The sequence below is a fragment of the Cibotium barometz genome, chromosome 18 (assembly GCF_041138505.1).
Source record: "Cibotium barometz isolate CiBa-2024 chromosome 18, ASM4113850v1, whole genome shotgun sequence".
Classification (NCBI taxonomy): Eukaryota; Viridiplantae; Streptophyta; class Polypodiopsida; order Cyatheales; family Cibotiaceae; genus Cibotium; species Cibotium barometz.
Genome location: NC_141063.1, coordinates 27,737,432 through 27,758,989, shown reverse-complemented (window position 1 = coordinate 27,758,989; position 21,558 = coordinate 27,737,432).

Genomic DNA, 21,558 nt, shown 5'->3' with positions numbered 1-21,558 from the left:
TAAAAAAATGCATCTTAAGGAAGCAATATGAAACATTTCGTGGTTGACGAATCAGCAATAGTCCCCATCCCTAACGCTCCACAAGTGAAATTAGCAATAGTCCCTACCACTTCTCAATTGCAAGATGTGGTGGAGCTAAGTGATGCACTAGAGTTAACACAAAATGCTACTAATGTAGCAAAAAACGAAAGAGACAAAGACCAAGAGCAAGCACCTCTCATTCTTCATGGGCTCGTCGAGGCACAGATGTAGCTTGGCCTTCTTCAAGAGTGCTTGTCAAAGTTCTACGTTACGATGGAGAGCAATCCACCTCTAATTTCATTGTGTCATTTGTTTGTGAATGAAGCTGTTAGGACATCAGAAGTGGATGTGACCGTTCTTGTGAATAGATTTGATAGAGCCGGCCATATTGAGGCTAATGCACCATTTCTTGTTGGTTTTAAAAGGCTTGGGGAGGGCTTTATTCAAGTGAACGATGATGACATGCAACAGTGGGTCCAATGTGGACAAGAATCAACACTGTGTTTGAAGAAGAGCTCCCTGATGAGTGGCCAAATTTGAGAGGAAAAAAGTTTTTGGTATGGGATGGTAATCATCACCTCAAATCTTAGTTGTCTTGTATGAAATGAGGGTAAGTGTTAAGGTCTTCATTCTATGAACTATAGAGTGCAATTTCTTGATACTATTTATCCTCAATTTTTTATAACATTAATGGATTGTGTAGAGCTTATGCAAATGAGATGTCAAGATACGTAAGATTTAGGTGCAAGTTTTTGGATGTGGCCCGTGGTGGTCAAGAGGGAGAGCTGTTACTTGCACTCATGCACCTTCCACTCTTAGGCATGAGATGTATATGTTCCAAAAGTTTGGATTCGCAAATAAAGAGAGTATAATGGTAGCTCTCCCACCAAAGACATGATCAATAATTAAAAGAGAAATGATTCTAGAGATAATAAATACACATGTCAAGCCTTAGTATAACAATCTGGCTTGCATGATGGCCCAGTTATTCTTCAAGGTACGAGTTTAGTTGCTTGGGACGAGGTGACTCACCAAGCTTGTTTTGCTTTGTGTAACCAAAGATTTTCATGAGGACTTAATTGGCTAAAACTTATGTGCTTAATCAATAAGTACTTGGAGATGAAGAATATGAAAAGCATAACACACTTGTTTTAAGAGCAATGGAAAAGGTATGTATAGCAATATCAGCTTTCGATTATGTAAGTGAAAAACTCTAAGAGGTTGGATAAGATTTTGCATGATTGGTGCAGAGATTCATCAGTATGGCATACAAAATTGCTACTATTACTAATCCAAATAATGGCCACGATTTCTTTTGAGTCTTGTTTAACATTGATTGGATTAATAACAAGGCGGTGAAGAAGGAAAACTTGCAATGGATAACGGCTTCAACAATTAGTCCTATAAGGTATATGTCTTATACTTTCACATAGTTTCTTATCCTTGTTTTCACCTTTCTTTATTGTAGTGCATGTAAAAAAACTTTGAGTGTGTAGGAAAAAGGATATATTACAAATCTTATCAGGGCCTCAACTGATAATATGCCTTATGAAGAAGGAGACATATTTGTACCGTGCTTGTATGAGGGCTTTAGAGATTATCCGAGATCTAGACATTGGGGTGGTGAGCCATTGTAAGAGGGTGCTAAGGCATACTTCAAGGACATGAGGATGCGTCATTTCCAACAAGCCTTTGCATACTAAAGAATGGTGGGCTTATGGTGGGGACAAATAGCTAGAAATTGAAAAACCATTTGACGTTTGGTGTAGAGGTAAATCTTAAGTGTAACATACATGCATTATGTCACTTTCACTCTTATAATTGGTTTATGAGATAATTATGTGTCTTGTGGGGTTTCAAAGGTGGATCTATAATCTCATTGAGAGTGGGCAACTCATACAATGCCCAAATGAGACAAATGAATGCTTGTCATAGGAGAGTCCATCTTTCGTGTATCTTCATACATGGAAGGATGAGGGTTTTTTAGATTGGGAGCATATATGTTTCCCATGGTGGATTGAGTACCCTCCCAACAAGAAACATGAAAGTGAGGAGGCTCTTTCTCAAGGTAGTGAACTCGTTACATTCCAATCACACACACAAGCATGCATCCTACAACCAAAAGCAAGCAATAAAGTAAGAGCTCAAGAGAAGAAGAAAGCTTTGTACTTAAAAATGATTGAGTTTCCCGGTTCACATCATCAAAAGTTGTATATATACAAGTGGTCTTTACCTAGCCACCCAACTTAAGTGGGTGCCCATTGCCTATCTCTACCCATATATGAAAGGCTTATGGCTGGCTTTTGATAATGTGTACTATTCCTAGGCTAGGGGTGGGGATTTCAAATGTATGGAATAAGTTGACACCTCATGATGTGAAGAAGGCTATGCTAATGGATCACTAATAGCTTGTGGTTAGAGGAGGCATCTGCGTGGCTTCATTGTAAACTTAAAATAAAGAAAGGGTTCATACAACTACGTTGTTTCTATTAAGGATTTGTTGAAAAGTTCTGTCAAATGCTATTACACTCTCTTTTAGAAACTTACCTACCAAGTTGCTTCTCCTAAGGGTCTGTGGAAACGTTTTGTCAAATACTATTGTGCTCTCTTTTTATAACAATCATTAAGCATGCATAAATTCCTTCTCTTAAAGATCTATGGAAAAGTTCAATCAAATATTAATGTGCTCTCTTTTTAGAATGACGACTAAACATGCACATATCAGAAAAATATTAATGTAATATACTCAATCATACGTGTATTTTGGTCAAGGTATGAGTATTATTGATACTTGGTGTAGGTGGCAACAATATAGATGACTACACCGTGTAATAGAGTAGAGTATGGAAATATGCTACACCGTGTAATAGAGTAGAGTATGGAAATATGCTATCTCTCTTTGCCCTCCATATCCATAAGATACTCGTAGAAACACCTTAGCTTATCGAACATGTTCAAGCATCAAAAAATTATGAGTTTGAATAATTTTCATGTACTACTGCACCTATTCTTTAACGATGGTGGGTAGAACACACCCTTTGGGTTTCCACCTTCTACTCCGATGTAAGTGGAGTAGAAGCTCATCCTCATGTGCTTATTCTTTGACAATGGACATAACATCCCTTGGGTTTCCACCTCCTACTCCTATGTAAGTAGGAGCAGAAGCTCATCCTCATGTGCCTATTCTTTGACAATGGACATAGAATCCTTTGGGTTTCCACCGTCTACTCCAATGTAAGTAGGACAAGCTTCCACCAACCACTGGCAAGAGTGCCTAATCAAAGCTTTACAAGTGGTCCAAAAAGAAAAGTTTAGAAAAAGCTCTCATAAATGTTTATTCTTAATATAACCACACAAATGCTAGCTAACAATCATGTTAGTTGATTTTGTGGCTCACAATAAGTAGCATTCTACTTGGAATCTATTATAACCCACATAGATCCCCAAATCCATTCTTATATAGAAGTGCTTCATGTAGAGGGAAACAAGAAGAGAGAGAGATAATTGCAACACCATAGATGTGAAGTCAGAATCCATTAGAGAAACTACACAAAAAAAAAAAGGATCAATGTGAGGAGCACATTGTAGATTGAAGAATTGGATGAGGTTGAACTACTCTTGGTTACTAATGTAGTGACATAGAATAACAAAGTCTTGATTTTAGTGGACAAAGGGTGATAGACTTGGCTTACAGTTCTTAGTTATTCGAAGCCTCATGCGTATGTGAATAACCTCTTATAGCCATTTTCTGTGTGAGCGTGATAAAGTAGTGATGTCATATGTTTAGCCACGTATCATTGTCCCAATGTATGTGATGTGTCAAAGATAAAGCTTTTAAGCCTATAAAAGGCATTGTGCTATTTAAAGCTCATACAACATCAATAAATAGAAGATATTATTGAGTTATGTAATAGTTTTCTCTCTCTTAAGTATAGTCTTTCTGTGTGTGTGTGTGTGTGTGTCTTTGCACTACCACACAACATGCATATCTTTCATCCTCCATAGCTGCTTGCCCCTAATCTCCCCTACATGGTATCAAAGCTAGGCTTTTAAATTGTTACCGCTAGCTTATTGCTACTGCCCCCAGAGGTAAAACCAAGAGCCACTAGGAGTTGCCTGCCCAGAGCTATCTCGTGGGCTACCACGAGTTTTGGGCAGTGCTAGTGCAGAGTGCACCACCTCCACTCAGCCTAGCAAGATAATACTGCTCGCCAATTTCATTGCCAAAATTGGGTGATACAAGCATTGAGAGATTTTTTGCCTCTACCCAGTTTGCCACCACGTCATTGCACCATGCTTTCTCACCCTCTTTTCCGTGCCATTATGCCCAGTTTGCTGCTTCTCCATCCTAAGCACAAAGTGTCAACAGAGAGCCCTCTGCATATGACTTTGCCCATGGTTGGGGGCCTATTTTTGGCGATGCTCTTAGCTATGAAGTTGACTTTGAAAGAGGAGGTGAAGGGCTTCGTAGTTCCATGAGGCCGTGCACGGCACCGCATGCATGCATTCTTTGGTGTAAAAGTTTATGGCCACGATGATGAAAAAAATATTGATGTCTGCACATGCGAAGTTGTGCACAGGCATTGCATGATGAAGAAAATTTTGATGTCTGCACACGCGAAGTCATGCACAGGCATCGCATGATGAACATGCGTTCTTTGGTGTAAGAGTCGATGGCCACGATGATGGATGACTGCGAGTAGGACTGCGAGCAGGTTGCAAGAGTTTATGTCTAGAGAGCCGGTGGGTGATATTGAAGATGAAGATCAAGACTTTGGCCTGCACGATGGGTATAGGTCAAAGTTGTTGGGGCTTTGATGTGACAATCTCTACCTTGACGCAAGCCTTAAATCTTTCATCGTGCAACTAGATCCTTACCTGCATCTAGAGCTGCTGTAGAAGCCAAGCTCGCCATGAGCGAATTCAGTAAGAATAGCTTTGAGTCTCAAGACATTCAGTGTGCTATCTGCAAGGAGGTTTTCTTGGCCCATTAGCTATAGCAAGTCACCCTTAGTGTGGAAGACTCTGATTAGGATTTCTAGTTGTTTGTGTGTGTGTCATGGGTTCTCTGTGCAAGGAGCCTCCCTGAAATCTGAGTGTGTGTGTTTTTCCTTTAAATGCTTGTACTACTTAGGCCCCGTATTATCTTTTATGCCACATAGATCCCCAAATTCATTCTTATAGAGGGAAGCAAGAAGAGGGAGAACTAATTGCAATACCGTAGACATGAAGCTAGAATTCACCAGAAGAAGCTACACACACACAAAAATAGGGCCAATGTGAGGAGCACATTGTAGATTGAAGAATAGGATGACGTTAAGCTACTCTTCGCTCTACTACTAATGTAGTGACATATAACAAGGTCTTGATTTCAAAGGATATTAGACTTGGCTTATAGCTCTTGGGTATTCGAAGCCTCATGTGTGTGTGAAATAGCCCTTAGATGGCTTAGTGTGTTGTTGTGTGTGTGTTGTTGTGTGTGAACAACCTTTTATAGCCGTTTTATGTGTGAGTGTGGTAAGTAGTGATGTCAAGTGTTTAGCCATGTGTGATTGCCCCAATGTGTTGATGCGTCAAAGATAAAGCTTTTAAGCCTATAGAAGGCACTATACTCTTTGAAGCTCATATAACATCAATCAATAGAAGATATTATTAAGTCGTGCAATAACTCTCTCTCTTGACTATAAGTTCTCTCTCTCTCTCTCTCTCTCTCTCGTACTAGAAGATATATTACTAGAATTACTTTACAAATGGCCACATGGCCACAATGTGATGTACTAGCTTTCCCTCACTAATTACTATACGAACCACAGGTGTAGCTCGAAGTACCCTCATCCAATCATAGCCGTGTCATTCACCAAATGAGCTAACCGCAAGGAAGAGACTTGCCACAATAGTACCCTCATCCAATCATAACCGTGTCATTCACCAAATGAGCTAACCGCAAGGAAGAGACTTGCCACAATAGTAGCCCTTTTATATGACCTATGTGAGCTATAATACCCACTTTTGCATCAAATTTGCATCAAATATGAAGTCATTCCTAGTTAACCAAATATGCCACAAACCTATCCACTTGTAAAAAGGAAAGAAAATTGAATGTTTTGGGTTATCCGAATCGTGCAAAAAATCAAGTCTTTAATCTTTACGAGCCTATTTGTCAACAAAATCCTTACGCAAGAAAGGAAATCCCACACCTTGTTTGCCACCAGACATGAAATGAAAAGAAGCGAGCATGTTTCCAAGCATGTAGTACAAAACACACAATTACCAGAAGCAATCCGTCGCTTTCGCAACAACTGGTTCTCTAATGGTAGGCCTCTAACTAGCATACGCCATAGGAACACCTTCCCTTGATATGGAATCTTAGACTACCAGCCCTGTAAGATTACTTCCTTCCACCAGGCCTTACTTTGCCTGATATTCCATACCCGATTAGCCTTCTTAGTGATTCAATGCCCGCTTATCTTCCACCATCATATGGTACACTTGATTTGTTATATGCTGACAATGTCTTGAGGCTTTCTAAATGCCCAATCTAACCAAGGTTGTTGATCCTCCAACTAAGGAATATCATCAAATGGTGTAAGGCCTGCCCTCACCTTCTCCCATAATTGTACATATCCACATGGAACCCGAAAATATTGATGAATTTTTTGAAAAGAAAATAAGCGGCCTCTATGTGGCAACAAGACATCCATGATTCTCACTAGTCCCAATCGAGCCATTCTATTGAATTTTGGCCACTCAACAAGTTTGTCAAGCCACTCCAGAAGTTGTGAAGTAGCCAACACCTCACCTACCATAGAATTCAACTGCATCCACAAATCTGAAGGAATCCATTTAGTGTGTGTCAACACCTCCTTCCATGAGATCATCAAATGAGAAAGGAGAGGTGAAGCCACCACTCAAACCTGTTGGGAACCATTCACTACATCCCATCATGTACCATCAATCCTGGTATTACCATGCACAAGTGTGACCTCCTCTAGGAGGGCCTTAGCCACATTACCACCCATGGCTCTTGAAATACACACATATCTTGCAGTAAAGGCCATCTCCTAGTGACCATATGTAATCTGACATCTAATAGGGCTGCCCCTCCACTCCTCTTTGGAGTACTAACATGTTCCCAAGAAATCCACATCTGTCCTGGCTTATTTCCTGCTCTTTTCCATAGCATAAATCTAATTGGCTTTTGTATCTGATGCAAAGCTTTGCTCATACATGGCAAGAAAGGCAAGAAAAAAGATATCATGTTAACCATAATGGATTGTGTCACTTTGAGCCAAACATACATACGCCAATCCTGAGATTTCCAATACACAAAATTTTCATTTTTCCTTGTAGAAATCCATGCCAACAAAGCCTGTGAATCAACATTAACTCCAATCGGATAACCCAAGTGGCGTGTGATGCATATCCTTTGTATGACCTACCCATTCCATTTAAAACCAAGCAAATTGCTCTTGGTAAAGCTTATCAGAGCAAATTTTTACATATTAATGTACCCTGAAGCAAGACCAAAAGTATGATAAACAGCCATAGCCTTCTGAACATTATCTCTTTGAGCCTTAAGAAACATGAAAGAATCATCTACCAATTCCTGGCTGACTATTTGCTCTCTGCTTGGAAGAGTAAGCCCTTTAACTTCACCGTCCTCCACTAGCTTATCCAGTCGATACAAGATAAGATATGTAACAATTGCAAACAAGAGAGGGCGAAGTGGGCATCCATACCTGACCGATCTCGTCAAATGAATGGGATCAATCACTCCACCATTAACCATAAGCCTAGCCACTGTATCTTGGCTAATAGTATAAATCAAAGAAGACATGTGAGGTCCAAATCCCATAGCCTGCATAAGTTGTGAAAGAAAAGACCAACTAATATGATCATAAGCCTCTTCAATATCTACTTGAATCATAACCACCTCTTCAATATCTACTTGAATCATAACCACCTCTTGCCTTGAAGCCCTTGCATAATCAATTCCAATTTGTATATTCAATATATTATGCAAAATATTTTGACCTTTAATAAATCCATATTGCCTTGGATGAATCAAAGTAGGAAGAAATCTTGTAACCTCTTAGCCAAGACCTTTGCAAATATCTTATACATGGCTCCCATCAATGTGATTGGTCTCCATTGACCTAGATTAATCGGGGATGGAACTTTAGGCAATAAACGTACAAGCCCAATCTTCCAACTCGCGGGAATGATACCTATGTTCCACACCTCCTAAAAAATAGAAGTGAGAGGGACCTTCAACTCATCAACATACTTCATGAAAAGCCATTGGGGAGCCCATCCCATCCTGGACTTTTCCCTTTAAGCAAAAGCTTTAACACGTCTTCCACCTCATCCATAGAAATATCTATTTCCAATTCATTTGCAAAAACGTCGGCGAATACCTGGTGAGACGAACCAAGTGAAACAAAGACTCTCTAGCTGCGATGGCATCAGGAGATATGACCTCATGCGGACTCAACAAATGGTGATAAAAGTCCATACACACATTTACAACACAAGTAGAATCAATAATCAATACTCCTTTCCTATCTTGCATCTTGACAATATTCTCACGTGCATGCTTTCGCTGCAAACGAGCAAAGAACGTATGTGAGTGACAATTAGAATCCATTGGAGCCATAAGTTTATATCTCACATATTGATTCTCGTGCAATGCTACAACCTGATGGGACAACCAATCAATAGCTATCTCAATGTTATGGTGGCAATAACCGTCCTCTTGAACCACCTGGTTCAACCAACAACAATTCTAGGTTCCGCAACATCTCCCTAAAATATGATGCATTATGAATCCCATACTAGCGAGCAAGCTTTTGAATATTGAACATACAACACTCCCAAGCTAACACCCGAATAGAGATAACATGGCCTCTAAAGTTTTGTAACACCTGCCACATAAGCTGATAGAAAACAATATGCTCCAAGAAAGTTTGGTTAACCTTAAGAGGAGCCTTTCCCAATAATGGCCTATAAGAATCCACAGAATGGCTATGCATCTCCAATACCAAAGAGAAATGATTTGACAAAATATTATTATATTCTGCCTGCATGGACAATATCTCTAGCAGAAACAAATCATGCTAGCAAATATACATTCTGTCCAAACGAGCTCTTGTACCCACGAACTGTTGAGAGGCATATGTAAATCCTCTCTCATGCGGGTGTAGCCATGACCGCATATCTTGTTTCAAAACTTGATTGGCAAACACATTCCAGCTGAGCCTCTCCAGACCATCCATAATAGAGTGAGGTGTAGAAGCATGCTTCGAAAATTCACATACATTAGAATCGCCCAACACAAAGCTAGGATTAGCGTTGCACAAACACAATAAATTTTCCCATAGCTGATGATGATGTGCAACACCATTAACCTCATATAGCCCCACAAGCCATAATGTTTCATCTATAAACTCCACTTGCACAACAATGAACTGCCCCCAGACATCCTGCATAACCAATGATGGCTTAAACTAACATTCACTGCAATCATGAACCCTGATTGTGTAGTGGGGTGCCCACTATAAAACACACGAAATTCCTTATAATCATACACTTGTCCAGCCATGGAATGTTGTTTATGCTCCATAACATAAAACATATCCCATTGACCTTGAAACATAGTAAGCCACATGCGATATTTCTTGGACGATAAACACACACCTTTTACATTCCAAAGAGTAATCTTCATAATCCATAAAACAGAAAGCCAATCAATGAGAGGTACCACCATCGCCCTGTTTCCTTACAATATTGTGTAGGATCCTCAATGCCTTCTCTCTCTAGAGCAAAACATCCACCCGTTCTTTCTCACCTAAAGTATGGGCATCATTAGTGATGTATCCTGTGTCCACTTGACATCTGCATACTTCTTGTCCCATGCTGAGATCATATCCCCTTTTTTATCAAATAGATAAGGAAAATTTACTTGATTTTCTTTCGTAACTCAAGGTCTCAGATTATACCGAGAGTGTGATACCCTACCTTGGTTATCTTTCTCTTGAGTCTATCTTGTGGCACAAGGACGAAATGATGAAGAGGCACCATGACCAACACCCACATTTTGATTACCACCGGAAGTAGCTGTCTCGCGAGCGCCTCTCTTCGCCAGTGCAAGCCAAGGTCTAACTTCTGTATTTGCCAAAACTTGTTTACCTTTATCTACCACTTGCTCACTTTATTTTGCTACTTTTTTTATCTTCTCTATATTCAAACCAGATGGCAAAACAGGAGCTAATTTATCCTTATAAGTCGGACCCTAGGACACATTCGGTTGTGTGGCTGAGCATTCACCTCCTCTGGACACTCTAAAATGAAGTGACCCATCTCCCCACAACACGGAAGCAAATGGCTTGCAAACAATCCCCACTTTAATTCGAAATACAAAGAGTCAAATCCATTCACGCATCACCTCAATTATCGAGGTCAGGGGGCTTCCCAGTATCCCACAACATGCAAACCCTGTTTTTATTCTCGGACGACATTCTGGGCTCCACCAACACCTCCCCCAATAGTCCGCATGACCAATGGTAACAATTCCCACATAGTTGATGAAAATTCTACAACCTTAACCCAAATGAGGCATGCCTGGCGCAACATATCTCTATACTCTACCATAGGGCGCCAGGGTACAACATGCACCAACTATCCATCTAGAAATAACGGGACTTTCTGCATAACCAAATCTCGAACTTCTTTGGATGAGAATAGGACCTCATAGAATCCTCTGGGAAAGTTGAAGATCTTCTCCACAAAATTACCATCTAATAAATCATGTAATCAATTTGTAATCCTATTGAAGAATGGAATTCATCCAGTAAAAAAGAAAATTGCAGCCTTGTTATGAAAGGATTCCACTTGTGCCACAATCGCCATGTTTCCACTTGGGCATCTACCATTTCCTCTATTGGAACCTTGGTAGCCCTAACATGATTTTCCATCACATATGATTGCAAAATTTGATTAGCTTATGTAACTCGAAAGTCAAAAGCCACCTCATGGTTCTCTTCTTGAGGTGCATCAAGAAGCAAGGTATCCTAAAGCATCCGACTAGCCTCCTTCCCTCCATATTCACCTCCGATCAATCTCTGCCTTTTAGCCTAATCTTTAGGCTCAGGCTCAGGCTCAGCAGGCTCTAGCCCTCCACCCTCAAACTTCTCTACATCTTTTTGTTGAGACCTGTGCCTCTACAAAATCCATATCTATGGTTCCTTAACTTATTTCCACTACTCAACAACACTGAAAATTAATGCTTTCACCAAAAGAAGAAGAAGAGTTATGTTTCAGCCTTGCAAACGAAGAGGAGAAGATCCACTGCCCGGATGGAAAATCTATCTGCACGAATGGCTTCAAAAGAGTGGTAAAACTCTAGCATAGCTGGTGGAACCGCTTCAGGCTCACTGTTATATGTACATTATGTGTGCTATGTTATATACACATTATGTGTGCATATACTAGGAGGCTAACCCACTGTTAAAACCCTAAGATCTCTCTAGATAATTGTTATGCATAAACATGCATAAATCAGGCATAAACTCAACCACCCCCGAGCCCAAGGGATGCACACATGAATAATAATGAAATACATCATACCTCTACCTTGATGTCCCATACCATCAAGAGGTATAACTCCAATCCAATAGCATGTAGCTAAAGTGTGAAATGGTAGATGAGTAGATATGGACCTCTACACAAGAGACCATAGCATAAGCCTCAAGCTCCCAAAGCTTCCAAGCCCCCTTAAGTGTGCCCCATGCCCCTATTATATAGGAGGGCCCTCAAGTGACTCTTGACTTTCCATTCCTCATGTGTGACCCTTGGATGCCTGACCCTAACCTTAAACCTTAAGGTTAGTCCTAACCCATGCTCCACTAGAGCTTGTTCCCATGCTCCCATGCTCACAAGCCTAATGTGGGTTAGCCTCCTAGTATATGCACACATAATGTGTATATAACATAGCACACATAATGTACATATAACATACTTCCCCTCTCTCAAAACATTGCACTCTTGCAATGAAAAGAAGGAGAACTATGCTGAACAATCTCAACCGACTCCCAAGTCGAATTCTCAATTTGCCTATCTTTCCACCTTATTTTAACCTCAGGGATTAGTCAACTACAAAGTTTCCTTTCCCTGAATTCAAGTACCTTATCAGGTTCATGTGCAACATAGAATAATTCATCGACTTCAACGAGTTCTTGAGGAGTAACTGTGTCATCCTCACCTCCCAGTTTCCCTTTCAATCTATCGATATGAAAGACTGGATGAACTCTAACAATTGGAGGTAATTTTAGTTCATACGCAACCGTGCCAATCCGATATATAAATCGAAATGGACCACAATATCTAGGAGATAAATTCGAGCATTTTTCCATTGACAAAGTTTGAAAATCTTTAGGAACATTAAAATAAACCAACGCTCCTGGTTCAAAAGACCGAGATGAGCGTCCCCTATCAGCATAAAACTGTGCCCTATCATGAGCACTCCTGATAGAATCCCGAGCTTTGGTCAGCATTTCTTGCATATCTCGCAAGAAATCCCTCAATGCATCAAGCTCGATGTCCTTAAGACCGACATCAATAGGTGCCCTGGGTTGATACCCATACATAAGTATGCACGGACTAAAAAATGATAGCCGTAAATTTAGAACTGTTATAGGCAAATTCCATCATTGGAAGATATTTTTTCCAATATGATGATTTTCTAGAGACATATGCACGAAGCATATACACTATAATCTGATTCATACACTCTGTTTGCCCATCAGACTACTGCGGATGATCAGAGCAATTCACATTCAAAGTAACTTCCTCGTTTTGTAAACCTTTCGGAATAAAGTAGGAAAGCATGGCATTATAACAGCAAAAACCAGGGATTCATCGGCGCCCCGACATACCCACATCTGCATATGGAATAATCGACGTCTCGAGTTACCCATATCAACATAGAGAATCATCAACGTCTCGATGAGTCACATATATCCATCCATAAACCTATCAGGTTGATTGTGTAAATCACCTAAAGTACGGAACTAGAGAAAGAAATGCCAACAAAGGAAGAATCCAAATTTCCTTATCCGAACACAACAAGATAAACTTGTTTGAACTCTAAAGAAAGAGATTTCAACAAGTGAAAATGCCGATGAGATTACCCTCATCAAAACATGTAGGCTATAGATAAAAGATGTTTATCTAGAGAATGCCCACACTATAGCTTCTAGTGAATTTAGAAAATAAGATTGTCTTTGAATGTTGAGGTCAACATGCTAAGTGATGTAAGCAAAGCAACAATCTTGAGCCCAAATTATCCCATAAGATAATATATGTGAGGGATCACTAGCGTCCCATACCACCATGATACCACCCATACATACCTTAACAATTTGAAACTCCCTAGTATGCCGTCTAGGAAATATGAATAAAATCCTGTATAAAAGGAATAAGATGGCCTTATCCAGACTTTCACATACTAAACCTGTCTCTATATACTTGAGACTACATCAAGGAATAAATCCTTCTGAGTATATCATTAGAAAAGAAATTGAATTATTGGCGCCTTTCTAATGATAACTACCCAAAACACAATAAAGTTAGGGTAGAAAAATAACTCACCTAGATATATAAGCAACTAGGTATTCGAGTTGGAATATGAACAAGAGTAAAAAAAATATACTCCAAAATTATGTGCAGAAAACGAAGGCAAGTGCTACCTTCAAAGCACATGTAGTTATTCAAAAGATCAAAAGATCCTTATAAAACCATGGATAAAAGCATAGAAGCTCCTTCAATCCATAAATAACATAGTTGATCATAAAAAACAATGCATACCATCTAATGGACATTTAATCATGCCAAAAGAAGCATTAAAATTGGTGGCCAACTCATCAATCCAGAGTATATGAACGTTGTGTTGTTCAAATAAAACTCCAAAGTAAGAAAGTGAAACACATGTGTATAGAACTCAATAAAAAAAACCCCTAGACACAAGTGATCTAGGCAAAACCTGATGAGTCCATATAAAACTTGGAAAACATCCAATAAAATCCACCAAAACAAACCGATCAACTAACCCATGATAGAGGCTTAAGAAATTAAGCACAAACCACACTTAAAAAAGTGCAAAATAAATTATCATGAAAAAGTGTCAAAGGTGAAACACACTTTGAACGTAAATTATAGCCATCAAAAGAAATTAAGGAACATGTCCAAAAAGAATGGCTAAATCATGGTAAAAAATCATGAATACATTGTTTAGAATTAATCCAAACATAAATATCTATTAATACGAGATATGATCGTATTAATAATATGCGAATAACCCGCATCTATCTAATGTCAGCACGAGGAAACGTACTTCAACATTAAATAACCCTTGAAAATATTAAATTCTCAAGAAAAAGAATTATCATGATTTTTTTCTAATTTTCCCTAATTTTATAGGGCCTCAAAATATAATAATTTTGAATTCCACCAAACCTATCTTATGGCATTCCAAACCTATATTTTTCCAGAAAATTTTTAGCAATTAAATTTGCCAAAATACCATTGATATTTAAAAAATATCAATTATATCAATTTTTAAGATTTCTAAAAATAATTTCTAGAAATTTTCTAATTTTCCCTGAGAATCCCATCGTTCACAAAATTTCCAATTCCGCCCGACAATTCTCAAATCCAATGAAAATTTTTAATTTTAATGGATTTTTCTAATTTTCTGGGTCGAAAAATATAATTTCAAAGGAATTTGAATGGTCACGGGCGCCCGAATGGACACACCACATGCCAAACACCAACCCCACATTTTCCCGAAATTTAAAATAACCTTTGTCTAATTTTTCACTAATTTTCAGGAATTTTTTGAAATTTTTAATCAACCCCGAACGCATTTAGAATACGAACGGTCAAAAAATTTCAGAATTCCAACGGTTTTCCCGGAATACGGAAAGCCAAAAGATTTGGGAAAATGAAAAGACAAAAAAAATTCGGAATGTGAAAGGTCAAAGGTTTCTGGAATACGGAAGGTCAAAAGTTTTTCCGGAATTCGGAAAGCCAAAAGGTTTCGGGAAAACGGAAAGCCAAAGGTTTTCCGGAAGATGAAAAGCCAAAAAATTTTCAGAGAATTTTCAGAGAATTTTTCCCTCAAATCCCAAATTTTTCAGTAATTTCTAGGCTTTTTTTGAAATAAATTCAAAAACTTCTTTTTTTTAAATAAAAAACTCATTTTTTAAAAAAATGAAAAAAAAAATGAAAAAATAAGCTTTAAGCTTATATTGCATTTTGATTTTTTAGGGGGGGGGCTTTTTTTTCCGCCGGCTGCTGTGCGCAGTCCCCCCCTCCCGTCGCGTCGTCGCCTGCGCGCATGGAGAATGAGAGAGAGAGGACTCTCTCTTCTCCCCTCTCTCCTCCCTTTCCTCTCCATTTCCATCTCTCCTCCAATCTCTTCTCTCTCTCTCTCTCTCTTAATCAGAGAGAGATTAGCTTAATCTTTAATTAAGCTATTTAATTAAACTTTTTTAATTAACATATCTTAATCATAATTAATTATGATTAATGTTAAAAAATCATTTTAAAGAGATTTTCTCCCGGAAAAGAGAAAGAAAAATCAGATTTGAGAGGCGGAGAGAACCCCACGCACATGGGAGAGCAATTTATGCATCAACACGCTGTCCCCTACTGAATTTCAGTAGAAAATTGACAGAAATTTGATCGCATTCCCGCGGAAAAAACCCGCAAAAAATGTATAAAAATACATTTTTAATCATAAAAATACTCAAAAAATTCCTAAAAAATTAGGAAAAATTTTTAAAAATTCTAGAAATTCAGAGAATTCATTCTACAAAAATATCCACCATAAATTTTATGGTATTTTTGTAAAAAATTCCATTAATGCTCGATTTTAACCATAAAAAATAGGAAAAAATAGCATTAACTCACGGTATTCCCCCGCAACGTCGATTCGTCCATTGAATTGTAGTTACACACGTTCCAATCACCATATTGATGATCCACGTGCAATTCATCAACACAAATCAACAAAAAATAACATTTTATTAGTAAATATTAAAATTTACTAAAAAAAATCAACAATTAAATAGAGAGATCTTCACTGTTAAAACCCTAAGATCTCTCTATTTAATTGTTGATTTTTTTAGTAAATTTTAATATTTACTAATAAAATATTATTTTTTGTTGATTTGTGTTGATGACTTGCACGTGGATCATCGATTTGGTGATTGGAACGTGTGTAACTATAATTCAATGGACGAATCGACGTTGCGGGAAAATTCCGTGAGTTAATGCTATTTTTTCCTATTTTTTATGGTTAAAATCAAGCATTAATGGAATTTTTTACAAAAATACCATAGAGTTTAGGGTGGATATTTTTGTAGAATGGACTCCCTGAATTTCTAGAATTTTTAGAAATTTTTCTCTAATTTTTTAGAAATTTTTTGAGCATTTTTATGATTAAAAATGTATTTTTATATATTTTTGCGGGTTTTTTCCGCGGGAATGCGATCAAATTTCTATCAATTTCTACTGAAATTCAGTAGGGGACAGCGTGTTGATGCATGAATTGCTCTCCCGTGTGCATGGGGTTTTCTCCGCCTCTCAAATCTGATTTTTCTTTCTCTTTTCCGGGAGATCATCTTTTTAAAATGATTTTTTTAACATTAATCATAATTATGATTAAGATATGTTAATTAAAAAAGTTTAATTAAAAAGCTTAATTAAAGATTAAGCTAATCTCTCTCTGATTAACAGAGAGAGAGAAGAGATTGGAGGAGAGATGGAAATGGAGAGGAAAGGGAGGAGAGAGGGGAGAAGAGAGAATCCATCTCTCTCACAGACTTTCCACGCGCAGGCGACCGGGGGGGGGGGGGGGGGGGGGCAGCGCTGCAGCCGCGCGAAAAAAATCGCCCCCCCCATAAAAAATCAAAATCCAATAAATAAGCTAAAAGGCTTATTTTCATTTTTTTTTATTTTTTTAAAAAATAAGTTTTTTATTTAAAAAAACTTTTGGAGATTTTTCAAGAAAAAAGCTTGGGAATAAAGCCAGAAAAATTCAGAAAAATTGGAATTTGAGGTAAAAAAATCTCTGAAAAATTCCTTATTGAAAAATTTTTGGCTGTTCATCTTCCGGAAAACCTTTGGCTTTCCGTTTTCCCGAAACCTTTTGGCTTTCCGAATTCCGGAATAACTTTTGACCTTCCGTATTCCGGAAACCTTTGACCTTTCACATTCCGATTTTTTTTTTTGTCTTTTCATTTTCCCAAAACTTTTGGCTTTCCGTATTCCGAAAAAACCGTTGGAATTCCGAAATTTTTTGACCGTTCGTATTCTAAATGCGTTCGGGGTTGATTAAAAATTTCAAAAAATTCCTAAAATTTAGTGGAAAATTAGACAAAGGTTATTTTAAATTTCGGGAAAATGTGGGGTTGGTGTTTGGCACGTGGTGTGTCCATTCGGGCGCCCGTGATAATTCAAATTTCTTTTAAAATATATTTTTTGATAGAAAATTAAAAAATCCATTAAAATTAAAAATTTTCATTGGATTTGAGAATTGTCGGGCGGAATTGGAAATTTCATGAACGATGGGATTCTCAAGAAAAATTAGGAATATTCTAGATATTATTTTTAGAAATCCTAAAAATTGATATTTTTTAAAATATCAATGATATTTTGGTAAAATTAATTGCTAAAAATTTTCTGAAAAAATATAGGTTTGGAATGCCATAAGATAAGTTTCGTGGAATTCAAAATTATCATATTTTGAGGTCCTATAAAATTAAGAAAATTTTAGAAAAAATCATGATAATTCTTTTTCTCGAGAATTTAATATTTTCGAGGGTTATTTAATGTTGAAGTACGTTTTCTCGTGCTGACATTAGATAGATGCGGGTTATTCGCATAATATTAATACGATTATATCTCGTATTAATGGATATTTATGTTTGGATTAATTCTAAACGATATATTCATGATTTTTTACCATTGTTTAGCCATTCTTTTTGGACATGTTCCTTAATTTCTTTTGATGGCTATAATTTTCGTTCAAAGTGTGTTTCACCTTTGACATTTTTCCATGATAATTTATTTTGGCACTTATTAAAGTGTGGATTGTGCTTAATTTCTTAAGCCTAAGACAAACTCTATCATGGGTTAGTTGATCGGTTTGTTTTGGTGGATTTTTATTGGATGTTTTCCAAGTTTTATATGGACTCATCAGGTTCTGCCTAGATCACTTGTGTCTAGGGGTTTTTTATTGAGTGTTACACACATGTGTTTCACTTTCTTACTTTGGAGTTTTATTTGAACAACACAATGTTCATATACTCCGGATTGATGAGTTGGCCACCAATTTTAATGCTTCTTTTGGCATAATGTCCATTAGATGATATGCATTGATTTTTATGATCAACTATGGTTTTCATGGATTTAAGGAGCTTCTATGCTTTTATCCATGATTATAAGGATCTTTTGATCTTTTGAATAATTACATGTGCTTTGAAGGTAGCATTTGCCTTCGTTTTTTGCACGTAATTTTGGAGTATATTTTTTGTACTCTTGTACGTATTCCAACTCGGATACCTAGTTGCTTATATCTCTAGGTGAGTTATTTTTCTACCCTAACTTTATTATGTTTTGGGTAGTTATCATTAGAAAGGCGCCAATAATTCAATTTCTTTTCTAATGATGTATTCAGAAGGAGTTATTCCTTGATGTAGTCTCAAGTATATAGAGACAGGTTTAGTATGTGAAAGTCTGGATAAGGCCATCTTATTCCTTTTATACAGGATTTTATTCATATTTCCTAGGCGGCATACTAGGGAGTTTCAAATTGTTAAGGTATGTATGGGTGGTATCATGGTGGTATGGGACGCTAGTGATCCCTCACATATATTATCTTATGGGATAATTTGGGCTCAAGATTGTTGCTTTGCTTACATCACTTAGCATGTTGATCTCAACATTCAAAGACAATCTTATTTTCTAAATTCACTAGAAGTTATAGTGTGGGTAGATAAACTTCTTTTATCTATAGCCTGCATGTTATGATGAGGGAAATCTCATCGGCATTTTCACTTGTTGAAATCTCTTTCTTTAGAGTTCAAACAAGTTTATCTTGTTGTGTTCGGATAAGGAAATTTGGATTCTTACTTTGTTGGCATTTCTTTTTCTAGTTCCGTACTTTAGGTGATTTACACAATCAACCTGATAGGTTTACGGATGGACATATGTGACTCATCGAGACGTTGATGACTCTATGTTGATATGGGTAACTCGAGACGTCGATTATTCCATATGCAGATGTGGGTATGTCGGGGCGCCGATGAATCCCTGGTTTTTGCTGTTATAATGCCATGCTTTCCTACTTTATTCCGAAAGGTTTACAAAACGAGGAAGTTACTTTGAATGTGAATTGCTCTGATCATCCGCAGTAGTCTGATGGGCAAACAGAGTGTATGAATCAGATTATAGTGTATATGCTTCGTGCATATGTCTCTAGAAGATCATCATATTGGGAAATATCTTCCAATGATGGAATTTGCCTATAACAGTTCTAAATTTACGGCTATTATTTTAGTCCGTGCATACTTATGTATGGGTATCAACTCAGGGCACCTATTGATGTCAGTCTTAAGGACATCGAGCTTGATGCATCGAGGGATTTCTTGCGAGATATGCAGGAAATTCTGACCGAAGCTCGGGATTCTATCAGGAGTGCTCATGATAGGGCACGGTTTTATGCTGATAGGGGACGCTCATCTCGGTCTTTTGAACTAGGAGCGTTGGTTTATTTTAATGTTCCTAAAGATTTTCAGACTTTATCAATGGAAAAATGCTCGAATTTATCTCCTAGATATTGTGGTCCATTTCGAGTTATATATCGGATTGGCACGGTTGCGTATGAACTAAAACTATCTCCAATTGTTAGAGTTCATCCAGTCTTTCATATCGATAGATTGAAAGGGAAACTCGGAGGTGAGGATGACACAGTCACTCCTCAAGAACTCGTTGAAGTCGATGAATTATCCTATGTTCCACATGAACCTGATAAGGTACTTGAATTCAGGGAAAGGAAACTTTGTAGTTGACTAATCCCTGAGGTTAAAATTAGGTGGAAAGATAGGGAAATTGAGGATTCGACTTGGGAGTTGGTTGAGATTGTTCAGTGCAGTTCTCCTTCTTTTCATTGCAAGAGTGCAATGTTTTGAGAGAGGGGAAGTATGTTATATGTACATTATGTGTGCTATGTTATATGTACATTATGTGTGCATATACTAGGAGGCTAAACCACATTAGGCTTGTGAGCATGGGAGCATGGGAACAATCTCTAGTGGAGCATGGGTTAGGACTAACCTTAAGGGTTAAGGTTAGGGTCAGGCATCCAAGGGTCACACATGAGGAATGGAAAGTCAAGAGTCACTTGAGGGTCCTCCTATATAACAGGGGCATGGGGCACATCAAGGGAGCTTGGGGGGCTTGGAGGTTTGGGCTCCATGAGGCCAAGGCTATGTTATGCTCTCTTGTGTAGAGGTTCATATCTACTCTTCTACCATTTCACACTTTAGCTACATGCTATTGGATTGGAGTTGTACCTCTTGATGGTATGGGACATCAAGGTAGAGGTATGATGTATTTCATTATTATTCATGTGTGCATCCCTTGGGCTCGGGGGTGGTTGGGTGGTTGAGTTTATGCCTGATTTATGCATGTTTATGCATAACAATTATCTGAGAGATATACTAGGAGGCTAACCCACATTAGGCTTGTGAGCATGGGAGCATGGGAACAAGCTCTAGTGGAGCATGGGTTAGAACTAACCTTAAGGTTTAAGGTTAGGGTCAGGCATCCAAGGGTCACACATGAGAAATGGAAAGTCAATAGTCACTTGAGGGCCCTCCTATATAATAGGGGCATGGGGCACACTCAAGGGAGCTTGGGGGGCTTGGAGGCTAGGAAGCTTGAGGCTTATGCTATGGTCTCTTGTGTAGAGATCCATATCTATTCATCTACCATTTCACACTATAGCTACATGCTATTGGATTGGAGTTATACCTCTTGATGGTATGGGACATCAAGGTAGAGGTATGATGTATTTCATTTATTATTCATGTGTGCATCCCTTGGGCTCGGGTGGTTGAGTTTATGCCTGATTTATGCATGTTTATGCATAACAATTATCTAGAGAGATCTTAGGGTTTTAACAGTGGTATCAGAGCAATCTCTATTTAATTATTGTTGATTTTTTTTTAGTAAATTTTAATATTTACTAATAAAATGTTATTTTTTGTTGATTTGTGTTGATGAATTGCACGTGGATCATCGATATGGTGATTGGAACGTGTGTAACTACAATTCAATGGACGAATCGACGTTGCAGGGGAATACCGTGAGTTAATGCTATTTTTTCCTATTTTTTATGATTAAAATCGAGCATTAATGGATTTTTTAACAAAAATACCATAAAGTTTATGGTGGATATTTTTGTAGAATGGA